This window comes from Scyliorhinus torazame, chromosome 20, assembly GCF_047496885.1.
Source record: "Scyliorhinus torazame isolate Kashiwa2021f chromosome 20, sScyTor2.1, whole genome shotgun sequence".
Taxonomy (NCBI): domain Eukaryota; kingdom Metazoa; phylum Chordata; class Chondrichthyes; order Carcharhiniformes; family Scyliorhinidae; genus Scyliorhinus; species Scyliorhinus torazame.
In genome coordinates, this window is record NC_092726.1 from 41278670 (window position 1) to 41291634 (window position 12965).

Genomic DNA, 12965 nt, shown 5'->3' on the forward strand with positions numbered 1-12965 from the left:
GTCTCTTTTCGTTCTCCTGACTCCACGACCAACACGCCAGGGTGGAGCTCAGGGAGACTAGACATTGCCCCCTGTTGGATTCCGCCAGTACTTGCTGCTTGCACGGATTGCCCTTTGTTCGGCAAAGGTGGAGATTACTTCGACTCCCTCCGTTGGGTGTCACTGGGCCTTCACAGCGTCTCCATTTCATCTGGTGACGACAGGGGGCGGCTTGCCAGACGATGCTTTCCTGTTGTGTTTTACTGGTTCTGCATGCACAGACTCCACCGTGCTCGGCCAAGCTGGAGGTTTCTTGACCAACAGTGAGCGTAGACGAAAAGTTCCAAAGCACAGTCGAGCGCAGCAAGGTGCACCTGAATGTCGGTGGACGAGGAGGACAAGAGCCATAGCCAGAAACTATGGGCTATTGTTTCTCGGCCTTTTGGCTCAGATCAAGTGTAGTATCTGCTCTTATCAGTTTAATATCTGATATGTCCTCTATCTGGGGACTGAATATTAAATGAATTTTTTGAACTCCGTGATGGTTCAGGGGCTTGCTCCTTCTGCCCCACGTATCAACCTGGTCTTGCCGTGCTTCCAGGAATGGTGCCTTCACCCTGCTTTGGGGCGTAAAATGTATAAAAGCAGAAAATGCCGCAAAACCGTGCTTCCCCTTTTCTCTCTTGTCCAATTGTCTCATCCTGACCAATTTAAGGACTATCAGGCTCCAAAGCATTGCTAGCTTTTCTGCTGGCGGGAGCTTCGTGCACTGATGTTGCGAGCCAATGGACTCGCGGACTTGCGGCAGCCAGGCTCCGTTTTCAGCTGATATGCCACACAGATTTCCTGCTGCTTTTTACAGGCCACTCACCCTCACCCCCGGATGCCGACTTGCCTTCTCCTCACTTCAGTTACCACATCCCTTCATCCTGCACAAAAGGGAAGTGTGGCGACAGACTGAACGGCATCCTGATTTGGATGTAGGTATACCGTCACGGCGTCTCTTTTCGTTCTCCTGACTCCACGACCAACACGCCAGGGTGGAGCTGAGGGAGACTAGACATTGCCCCCTGTTGGATTCCGCCAGTATTTGCTGCTTGCACAGATTGCCCTTTGTTCGGCAAAGGTGGAGATTTCTTCGACTCCCTCCGTTGGGTGTCACTGAGCCTTCACAGCGTCTCCATTTCATCTGGTGACGACAGGGGACGGCTTGCCAGACGATGTCTTCCTGTTGTGTTTTACTGGTTCTGCATGCACAGACTCCACCGTGCTCGGCCAAGCTGGAGGTCTCTTGACTAACAGTGACCGTAGACTAAAAGTTCCAAAGCACAGTCGAGCGCAGCAAGGTGCACCTAAATGTCAGTGGACGAGGAGGACAAGAGCCATTGCCGGAAAATAGGGCCTATCGCTTCTCGGCCTTTTAGCTCTGATCAAGTGTAGTATCTGTTTTTATCAGTTTAATATCTGGTATGTTTTCTGTCGGGCGACCGAATATTAAATTGAATTTTGGGACTGGGAGATGGCTCAGGGGATTGCTCCTTCCTATCCACGCATCAACCAGGTCTTGTCATGTTTTTAGGAATGGTGCCTTCACCCCGCTTTGGGGAGCAAAAGGTACACAAGCCGAAAATGGCGCAAAACCTGGCTTCCCTTTTTCTCTCTTGTCCAGTTGTCTCATCCTGACCAATTTAAGGCCCTTCAGGCTCCTAAGCATTGCTAGCTTTTCTGCTGGCGGGAGCTTTGTGCACTGATGTTGCGAGCCGATGCACTCGCGGACTTTCGGCAGCGAGGCTCCGTTTTCAGCTGATATGCCACACAGTTTTCTTGCTGCTTTTTACAGCCCACTCACCCTCACCCTCGGATGCCGACTTGCCTTCTCCTCACTTCAGTTACCACATCCCTTCATCCTGCACAACAGGGAAGTGTGGCGACAGACTGAACGGCATCCTGATTGGATGTAGGTATACGGAAAATATGGGTTATCGCTACTCAGCCTTTTGGCTCAGATCAAGTGTAGTATCTGTTCTTATCAGTTTAATATCTGCTGTGTCCTCTCTCTGGGGACCGAATATTAAATTGATTTTTGGGACTGGGAGATGGTTCATCGCCAGGCACGCTGAGCTGAAAAGTGACAACGTGCAAGTGAAAGACACCTTCGGCATCTGGACAAGTGAGCACCAGGTCAAGGTGACCCTAAGAACGGACAGCAACGGAACAATCCTGCATGCCCCCTCCAGTTTAGCTATTGGAGTAAATCGTGGTTACCTCTACTACGTGGGACAGCCACGAGTATGCCACAAAACGGGGCATGTTGCCGCAAACTGCAGTGTGACCTTCTGCAAAAACTGCAGGCAGGATGGACACATCTTTACAGGGCCTGCCCGAAACGCGGGGCGACACATGCACAGATCATCAGCAGCGGAGTTAAAAAGGCGACCAGAGAGGAGGTTCATACACCCTCCACCGTAAAAGACACCACGGCACAAAATGCGGAAAAGCAACACAAGGGCCCCCAACAAAAACAGGAGGCCCCCCCGACGATTCTCCGGGCCCCGATGGACCGAGTGGTCGTAAAGCTTTGCCCAGTCCTGCCGGCATGAATTACTCACCTCACACACAGCGGGACCTGGCAGGTAAGTGTGCGGGGGTCATCCTGTGGTGGTGGGGGTGGGCGGGGGGGGCGGGGTATCCTGACCCGCGATCGCCGCCTACTGATCTGCTTAATTAAACAGCTTATACTTAGTTGGAATCTATACAATGTCGCCTTTAAACACTCTATAATCGGCAATATTCCATCAGATTGATTTTCAGGATGAACACTCACATTTGAGTTGAGGCAGCTTCTTAAAAGTGTCCCGCACCATTTTAACTCCTTTAAAATGATTATTTGGTGAACATGAGCAGTGGCTATAGGTGCCTTGGTATCATTTACTTTCCTTACTTTTGACGTGTGACTATTCTAATGGATATCTACAAGTTACGTGGGTCCGTGTTTATATCCGAAACAGGACAACATGGTCCCCGATTGGTTGGTGGCCAGGACAGGTGCTCAGGACGGGACGAGGTGTTACACGGAGACCGCTGGGGGACGCTGTGTGATGTTTACTTTGGTTTAGAAGCCGCCAGTATGATCTATGAGCATCTTCAGTGCGGGGCGGTAAAGAACATCATGAGAGGTGCTCCCTTTGGAAAGGGAACCGGCCCAGTGTGGAAGGAGAACTACAGGTGCGGCGGGAACGAGTCCAGGTTGTGGCAGTGTCCGCTTTCATCCGTGTTCGATTTTAGCTGCTCCCATGGAAATGAAGCCAATGTCATCTGCTCGGGTGAGTGCCCTCAATCCAGATAATCAGAGCAAAGTACAATGTGGCACAGAAAATGAAGCGGCCATTCGTTCCATCGTGACCGTGCAAGCGTTTTGGAAATGTAACTCAACTTTTCGCAACTCTGGAGTGCCTTCACAGACCAGTGTTATTTCCCTTCCACATAATTGATCAATTCTCTTTTCAATGACATGATTGATCTTCACCTCCATTATACCCACACTGTCCATTTCCGATCCAAACCACTCACTGCCTATGAAAGTACTCTGAGGTCACAATTGTTATTTTGTCAAATATCTTAAACCTGCCCCTCCTCCCATCCTCGCCCTATGCCGACGGGAACATTGCGTCCATATCTGTGTTTCACAGAACTCTCAGGATTCTGAACACCCGGTCAAATCGGGAAGTAAAAAATCCTCAGCACTACATTGAGGGTAATTAGAGGAGAAGTCCGGCGTGTCCACTCCTGTATTTTGTTTCACTCAATATCACACAGGACAGATTATTGGCCACTCTCACATGGCTGTTTTCGGGACTTTGGTCTCCTACTTAATGTCTCTATTTTCTTTTTCATTTTGCATATTCCTGCAGCTGTTTGAGACAATTCACCGTTGCAATGGCAGAATAATAGTTCTCGTATTCGGCACTACAGGCAAATTCTTTCCCACACTCTGAATTTACATACCTAGACTGCAAGCATAATTTCAAAGGAGTTACAGTCTCTTCTCCTGTAATCCCAGATAATGCCGCAATATTCCCTCCTCTCGTGCGAGCTGCCTGTACCGATTCTCTGCACGTGATTGATTTCCCCTAATGTTACCTCATAGCTCCAAAATGCCTTCCAAATCTGTCCTGACCATACCGATGGAACTAGCCAATTGAATGGGGGTTGATGAAAAGATTGATGAATGGGGGTAGCAGGTGTGATGGCCGAGTGGAGATTTACTACAACCGCAGCTGGGGCAGAGTCCAGGAGAGCCTATGGGACCTGAATGACACTGACGTGGTCTGTAGACAGCTGGGCTGCGGAGCCGCGATAGCCGCATATAACTCTTCACAATACGGAGAGGGTGAAGGGTCAGTGTGGGTGAATTATGTCCATTGTAAAGGAAACGAATCGCATCTCTGGAACTGCAGCTCAATCCCACCGAAGTCGCCTCACACTGACAGCATCGACGTAGGTGTTCTGTGTTCAGGTGAATAAACAGGTCACTGTGACTGAAATGAATGGGACATGTGTCATGGGCAATGGGAACATGTCATTTCTTCCTCAGGGGCCTGTGGACCAATTATTTAACATTGGAGCCAGGATGAACATGGGCAGTAATAACACATATTTGGAACTATGCTGACAGATTGAACAACGTTATAAATCTCTAGGTCCCGCCCCACAGTAAATACAGACAAAGCCAATAAGGACCAATGACAACGATGACAAATGAATTGGCCAACGGGGTAGGTTTCAACAGCGCAACTGAAAGGGAGAGGAAAGGTTTATGATTTATTTGTTCTTAAGGGCAGCACGGTAGCATTGTGGAGAGCACAATGCTTCACAGCTCCAGGGTCCCAGGTTCGATTCCGGCTTGGGTCACTGTCTGTGCGGAGTCTGCACGTCCTCCCCTTATCTGCGTGGGTTTCCTCCGGGTGCTCCGGTTTCCTCCCACAGTCCAAAGATGTGCAGGTTAGGTGAATTGGCCAATGATAAATTGCCCTTAATGTCCAAAATTGTGCTTGGTGTTGGGTGGAGGTGTCGAGTTTGGGTAGGGTGCTCTTTCCAGGAGCCGGTGCAGACTCAAATGGCATCCTTCTGCACTGTAAATTCAATGATAATCTATGATTAATCTAGGACAAAGGTTCGGCACAACATCGTGGGCCGAAGGGCCTGTTCTGTGCTGTATTTTCTATGTTCGATGTTCTATGTAAAGGAATTCTGATATTGTCTGTCAAAAGCCAATGTCGGGGCTGTTGATTTTTTTTGTTCGTTCTTGTGGTGTGGGCGTCGCTGTCTGGGCCAGCAATTGTTACCCAAATCTAATTGCCCTTGAACTGAGTTGAGTTCTAGACTATTTCAGACTGGGGGAAGTTAAGACTGAACCGAATTGGTGTGTGGGGCGATAGTCACATGTAGGTCAGAGCGGGTTAGGACAACAGATTTCCTCCCTGAGGTATATTAGTGAATGAGATGGGTTTTTACGACAATCGACAATGGTGACATGGTCATCAACAGACGTCCAATTACAGATTTTAGTTGAATTCAAATTCCACCATTTCGCAAGATGGGATTAGAAGCCGCGGCCCCAGAGCTATCCCCAGGTCTCTGCATTAGTAGTCCAGTAACAATACCACTACGAAGACGCCTCCTCATTAAGTATGTGGGGTCGATTGATGTATTTGTGCATTTGAACATGACAATGATATTCTAAAGCTAAATTATATTATGGGATGAAAGTGCAGGATAGATCAAATAGGTGATTTTGGTAGGCGGGGGGGGGAGTGTGTGAGGCAATGTAATTGCGGTGGGCATTATTGGTGAGATCAAATTTGCGCGGTTCGCTTTGGAAAGTGTTGTTTGCATTAGCGTTTTTGAAGGGAGCAAGATTGGTTTCCCAGCTAGGCATTTGATAAATCCTCCTGTCTTGAAAGAACATGGATCTTCTGATACTTTCAGCCGGAAGTGTGGTGAATTCGCGGGGAGGGTCAGTGCTTGAGCGGTTAAGCCGCTTTTTCTCTCAATGATGCTACCAACCCATTGAACATTTTCTGATTTGTACCATTAAGAACGTTATGGCGATATCTGATTAAATATGGGCAGCAAAACAGTATGCAGTGAAAAACATAAAATAAAATGTTTGCTTAAAGGGATTGTGTTTAGACTCATTAATTAGTATAATTAGACAATTGCGGGCGAACCATTCTATCCAGCATAGAACGGGCCAATCCCGAAAACCACGGTGCAGATTTTATAAAATAAATTGAGAGTACCCACTAATTTTTTCCAATTAACGGGCAATTTAGCGTGACCAAATCACCATACGCTATCCAGGTTTGGGTTGTGGGTGTGAGAACAACGCAGACACGGGGAGAATGTGAATTCTCCACATTGCCAGTGACCCAGGGCCGGTATTAATCCTGGGACCGCTGCGCGGTGAGGCAGCGGTGCTAACCACTGCGCGCTTTATCAATTTCCAAATGATTTGTATCGGTTGATTCAGATTTTCGGAACAGGCATTTCCCGACGTCCCATTGAAGAGCAGTTCCACATTGCCTTCACGGCGTTATTTTCCAGTCACCATATTATACATTTAGGTAAGACTACAAAAGTGTTGGACAACAAGTATTCATTTACCTGTGAACAGCAGCTTGAAAGGGAGATTTTAATTCAGCCGGCTGTTACACAATAGTTTGAATTAAACAGTGATATGAATTTGTGTTAGAAGGATAATATTCCACTGCATTATTTTCTATCAGGACACAAACAGTTAAGGCTGTCTGACGGGGCAAGCCGGTGTGCTGGCCGATTGGAGATTTATTACTCTGGGACCTGGGGCTCAGTTTGTGACGATTCCTGGGACCTGACAGACGCTGAAGTGGTTTGCAAACAGCTGGGTTGTGGAAATGCATTGCAGCTTCCATTTCCTGCTCCGTCTGGACCAGGCACAGGCACCATTTGGCTTGATGAGCTGGACTGCTCCGGGAACGAATCGTCTATCTGGCAATGCCCCCATGCATTGTGGGGAAAGCACGACTGTAATCATAAAGAAGATGTGGAGATCATGTGCTCAGGTAAAGATCGTATTTCCTTCAGTTATAAGCGAAGTTTCATACTGAAGATATATCCCCGAATTTGGTCGGAACAGCACTGACGTAGGTTAGTCGGACTAACCCCGAGTGTGGCGTTTATTCTGCACACAAATAGCTTTAAAACGTTGGTTCAGCCTACCGGATCTATGTTCCCTTCCGATTCTTTCTCCTCTCACTTCGGTTTATACTCTCAGTGTAAAAGCATCGGTGCTGTCCGCCTCAAGTATCTTATGTTTTCTGAGTTTCACTTTCTTCCAACTTTCTGGCAATCAGAAGAAAAACATGTTCTCCTGAACTCACTGTGAATGTTATTCGTACAACAGATGGTCGTAGCAGGGTCATACAGATCCACAGTACAGAAAATACCTCTCGGCCCATCGTGTCTGTTATATATTGTGCAGTCCTCTTCAGAATTAACTGCTTGCCCCATTTTCTGCCTCCTATAAATTTGGAACTTTTACTTGTGAGGGCAAAGTACGACGAGTTGATGTATATCATCAGGAACAGTAACACCTGCACCAATCCATGTGAACATCCCGTTCGAACTTCTGCTATTTAACTAACAGAATAATTTACAGCTAATTTTACAGCAACTTTCCTACTGACTCGCTGGTTTCTCATTTTCTGACATGAGTTAACAATGTGGGAACTTGTCAAAGCTCTGCTGACAATCCAGGCTGATTTAAAGGAACGCATTCATCATAGATTATCATAGAATTTTCAGTGAAGAAGGACGCCATTGGGCCCATCGAGTCTTCACCGGCTCTTGGAAAGAGCACCCTACCCAAGGTCAACACCTGCACACCCAATCCCCATAACCCAGTAACTCCACCCAACAATAAATTTTGCAAAGTTTCCTCGTCATTCAATGCGGTACATCATGTAAATATCTGGTTTGGAATTCACATTTACTTATTATGGACTGTATCGTTTGATTTCAGCTGCTCGTTTCCGTTAACTTTCTGAAATAATATCAATGAAAATGTTAACTCAACTGGCGCAACATATATATTGCAGTGCACTCTGGATACACAATTGGTCAGTAGAAGCAACTAGATGTTTGTTATTTCATTGATAGAGCACAAAGAGATACGTCTGGTTAATGGAAAGCATCGCTGTGAGGGGAGCGTGGAAGTGTTCTACAATGGGACCTGGGGCACAGTGTGCTCTGACAAACTGGAGAACCGTGACGCAGATGTGATCTGTAAACAGTTAGAGTGCGGAACCGCCGATTTCATTGACTATGACGCAAAATCATTTGGAATGGGTACCGGCCACATTTGGCTCGATGAGATCGAATGTCTGTCACATGAGACGACGCTTTGGCAATGTCAGGGAGACCCGTGGGGTGAACACAACTGTGAACATCGGGAAGATGCGGGTATTGTTTGTTCAGGTAACACAATGAACTACTTTGTTTGCAGATGTAATTTCACATATTAATGTCATCTTCATTCAACATGTCTGTCTTATCAACAGGGGGAAACACAATAAAGGGACCACACTACAGTCTCAAGGACTGCGGTGGAGAATCAGGTTCTCCTTCATCTTTTCTAACAGCTGCCTGATTGTATTCTGCGCTTGTGTCACGTCAGGTGTAATAATTATTTTTTCTTTGACAAATTCAGGACAAATCTTGCGCTTGGCTGGAGGTGACACCAAATGCTCCGGGCGAGTGGCGATATTGTGTAACAACACTTGGGGTACGGTATGTGATGATTCCTGGGATATGAACGATGCCAGAGTTGTGTGCAGGCAGATGGATTTTAGTCCCCCTCTATTGGCCACAGGAGGGGCCGCTTTTGGCCAGGGTAATGGTACTACCTGGCTGGATGAGGTGAAGTGCACTGGAAATGAATTCTTTCTCTCTGATTGTCCTTTATTATTGTGGCCTCAAAGCTGACTGTGATCACAAGGAAGACGCCAGTGTGGTTTGTTCCGGTAAGCATCGCACAGAGTGGTGGGAGCTTGAGCTGGACAGGGGTGTTTGGTTCTTGGTGCTGAATTTGAAGCACGTATATAAATTAAGATTAACAGCTGAATTTCGAACATCAAACCCAAATAATTGTTTATTTTTCATCTCGTTGATAGAAACCATTCAATATTATTGTTATTTTTATATTCGGGGAATAATTGGACATTGGAATTGCCTTGTTGCGAGGATTTCTCAAAATGATAATCATGTAAACATTGAAAATTACACGGTGAAACCTTTATCTGTGAAAACTTTCCTGAATCTTTAATACAGCTCCTGAAGATGAAAGCACTTCCATTCCTCTTGTTATCTGCATATGACTCGGAGTCCTATTGATCTGTGAGTTACTCGCCCTGGTGACAGTAATGCAGAGGAAGATGTCAATAAAAGGTGCGGCTCGAATCGGATTGTGAACCTCACACTGAATTTTGAATGTTGCTTTATCTTCTCTTCAATGACTCTTTCCCCAAACTGTACCCAGTCGGTTGTAAGACAGAAAATAACATGCTATTGGTCAGTCATTTCGTTCAAGGTATTCGAGAAACAGTAACATCATAGAATCATAAAAACTGTACAGTACAGAGGGAGACCAGTCGCCCTATCGAATCGGCACCAACCCTCCGAAAGAGCACCCGACGTAGGCCTGATCCAACCCTCTATTCCCGTACCCGCACCTAACCATAGGCACTAAGGGGAAATTTAGAATGGTCAATCCGACTAACCTCCACATCTTTGAATAGATTCAAAACATTACACTTAAAATAGGGAATTTTCATCAGCCGTCCAGGAGACTCGAAATTAGTTTCATTTCGTAACAATAGATCAACACATTGAATGAAAACACTTTAAACTCTGAGCTCAGTATTTTGTTTAGCTGCTTATATATATTATTCCATTCAGTGTTCGTTGTCAGCCTGCACAGGCTGTGCCGATGTCCACTGTCAACTTCTCTGAATGGAATCAGCCGCCATTTTCAGAAGTGATGGAACATTTCCTATATTTTACATTCTGCACCCCAGCACAACAAACACTCTGATATCAGTGGATCTCTGCTGGTGGTGCAGTGAGAACTGGGCCCACAGCCGAGTCAGAAGCTCCGCTTCAGGTTCAAAGACTTCCTATACCAAGGAATATCAAAACACCTTGAAAGTTCTTTCCAAGGCCACAATGACACACGGTAAAGTGGGGGAAAGTCCTGCTCCGTCAAGCTTGGTATGGATTAGTGACCGTTTGGCGACAGGCTGGCGACATTTTCCAGACAGAATTTTGGCTATAGAATCTGATGAACCTTTGTCTTGTGAACCACTATGATTGGGGCTGAGAAACAAAACTGCTCCCCGTATCGTAACTCGCACCAAGTTATTTTGATTCATATCTGATGGACAGAACAATAGTGGCCCGGAAATCCCTCCGTCACTGATCCTTGAAATCGAGTCAGTGGAATTATTACTGGGCCAATCATCCAGAGACACAAAGTAATGCTCTGTGTTCCCTGGTACAAATACAGCCTCGGCAAAGAGGGAGATTTGAAATGAGTCAATCTGGAATTATATGTCTAACTATGATTGTAACAATATGCTAATCGTTCCGCTCTCCCGCCAACAGGTCCTTTCACTGGCGGCTGGGACTCACCACCTGGTTTCTACCAACCAATTTATGCAGAAATATATAATACTCCACCTGACAAGGTTTCCATCCAGACCCGTGCTTCAGGTTTGCATTCTGTATTCACTTCCAACCCAAGTTACAAGGGCAAATGCCGCTTCAGGTTTAACAAGTTTAATTTTCAGTGCACTGGATGCACAACACCATTCTCGTGCAACAAGGAGATCTGTATTTCTTCATCTTCAGATGACGAATGATTTTGATTCGATTCCCACTCTCCCGAATTGTTCCAGAATGTTTTTTGGCAGCCAGTGCATAACCTAGAGAGGACCGTAGGAGTTTCCCTCAAGGCTGCACCGCGGCTCCATTTGCCTCCACCAACGTTCAGCTTCAAATAAGTATCGGCAAAGCGGCTGCTGGAGTATGTAAATGAACAGCAGCACGGTAAATTGGGGCAGCACGGTAGCCTTGTGGATAGCACAATTGCTTCACAGCTCCAGGGTCCCAGGTTCGATTCCAGCTTGGGTCACTGTCTGTGCGGAGTCTGCACATCCTCCCCGTGTCTGCGTGGGTTTCCTCCGGGTGCTCCGGTTTCCTCCCACAGACCAAAGATGTGCGGGTTAGGTGGATTGGCCATGATAAATTGCCCTTCGTGTTGGGTGGGGTTACTGGGTTATGGGATAGGGTGGCGGTGTTGACCTTGGGTAGGGTGCTCTTTCCAAGAGCCGGTGCAGACCCGATGGGCCCATTGGCCTCCTTCTGCACTGTAAATTCTATGATAATCTATGAACATTTCAAAGCTTGCAGATGATACCAAGTTGGGTGGGAGGGTGAACTGTGACGAGGATGCCGGAATCCAACAGCATGCTCTGGACAGGTTGGGGGAAGTGGGGAAATCAATGGCAGATGCAGTATAATTTGGATAAGTGTGAGGTTAATCACTTTGGAAGCAAAAGCAGGAAGGCAGATTACCACCTGAATTGTTGTAATTTGGGAAAGGGGAGTGTGCAGCGGGACCTGGGAGTCATTGCGCACCAGTCGCTGAAGGTAAGCATGCAGATGCACAGGCGGTAAAGGAGGTTAAGGGCTGGATGAGCTCAGTGGGCTCGACCGTTGGTTTCTAGTGCAGAACAAGGCCAGCAGCGTGGGTTCAATCCCCGTACCAGCTTACGCGAACAGGCGCCGTAATGTGGCAACGAGGGGCTTTTCGCAGTAACTTCATACATGTGACAATAAAAGATTAGTATTATATTATGATATTTTGGCCTTCATTGCAAGAAATGTCGAGTACAGATGCCGGGATGTATTGTTGCCACACCTCGAATATTGTGCACAGTTTTGGTATCCCTTTCTGAGAAAGGATGTTCTTGCTCTCGAGGTAGTGGAACGAAAGTTTATCAGACTGATCCCAGGTATGGACTGATACCAAGAATGGTTGACCTGTCAAATGCGGAGAGATTCAGTACGTTAGGATTGTCCTCTCTGAAGTTCAGGAAAATGATCTCATCGAGACTTACAAAATTCTAACAGGTCTAGACAGGGTAGATGCAGGGAAGATGTTACCAATAATGAGTGTGTCCACAACCAGGAGTCACAGTCTGAGGATTCAGGGTAAACTTTTTCGGACAGAGATGAGGACACGTTTCTTCACCCAATGTGTGGTGAGCCTGTGGAATCCATTCCCACAGAATGTATTCACGAGGCGGCAAGATATAGCACTTGGGGAGAGTGGGACATAAATGGAAAAGATAGCAGAGGCAGTACTGCAGTTATTTACTAATCATGACTAAAGGTGTAATGTCAGGCTCCTAGCGGAAAGCTAGGGATATTACTAATAAATAATATTACTAAAGGATATTACTAATAAATGATGAGAAGAATGTCTAGGAAAATAAACATCAATCCGCTGAACATTATCGAGAGGAAAATTCCGACTAAAGGAGGGAAGAAAATCAATACAAATAAAAGAATATTAGAACGGTCAGCGTATCTTTCAAATAGGATAATCAACAACACCGAATTGTTTTAAAGGCGCCGGAGCAGATATGGTTTACACTGTAAATCTTGGTGTCTAATATTAGGCTAGAAGTTAGCACCTAATACACTAATGAATGAGACCAGAGCACAGCTGTCAGCTAGGTGATAAGTAGGTGCAATGTGGCCTCTGAGTCAGACGTTTTCAGGTTCAGGTTCCACCCCAGAACTTGGACAGATAAATGAAGTCTGGCACTGCGGTGCATTGCTGAGCGGGGAGCTGTGCATCTTCGGATGTCAGCTTTCATTGG

The 12965-nt window shown here is 46.4% G+C and overlaps 2 non-coding genes and 1 pseudogene across 2 annotated transcripts; all 3 read left to right on the top strand.

Moving 5' to 3' along the window:
* Positions 1–405: 405 nt before the first annotated feature.
* Positions 406–596, top strand: LOC140397819 (U2 spliceosomal RNA). The gene has a single exon (XR_011937247.1). It is a non-coding gene; the product is annotated as a U2 spliceosomal RNA (small nuclear RNA).
* A 787-nt stretch (positions 597–1383) lies between these two features.
* Positions 1384–1574, top strand: LOC140397113 (U2 spliceosomal RNA). The gene has a single exon (XR_011936710.1). It is a non-coding gene; the product is annotated as a U2 spliceosomal RNA (small nuclear RNA).
* A 386-nt stretch (positions 1575–1960) lies between these two features.
* LOC140397356 (U2 spliceosomal RNA) lies at positions 1961–2126 on the top strand (annotated as a pseudogene).
* Positions 2127–12965: the final 10839 nt, after the last annotated feature.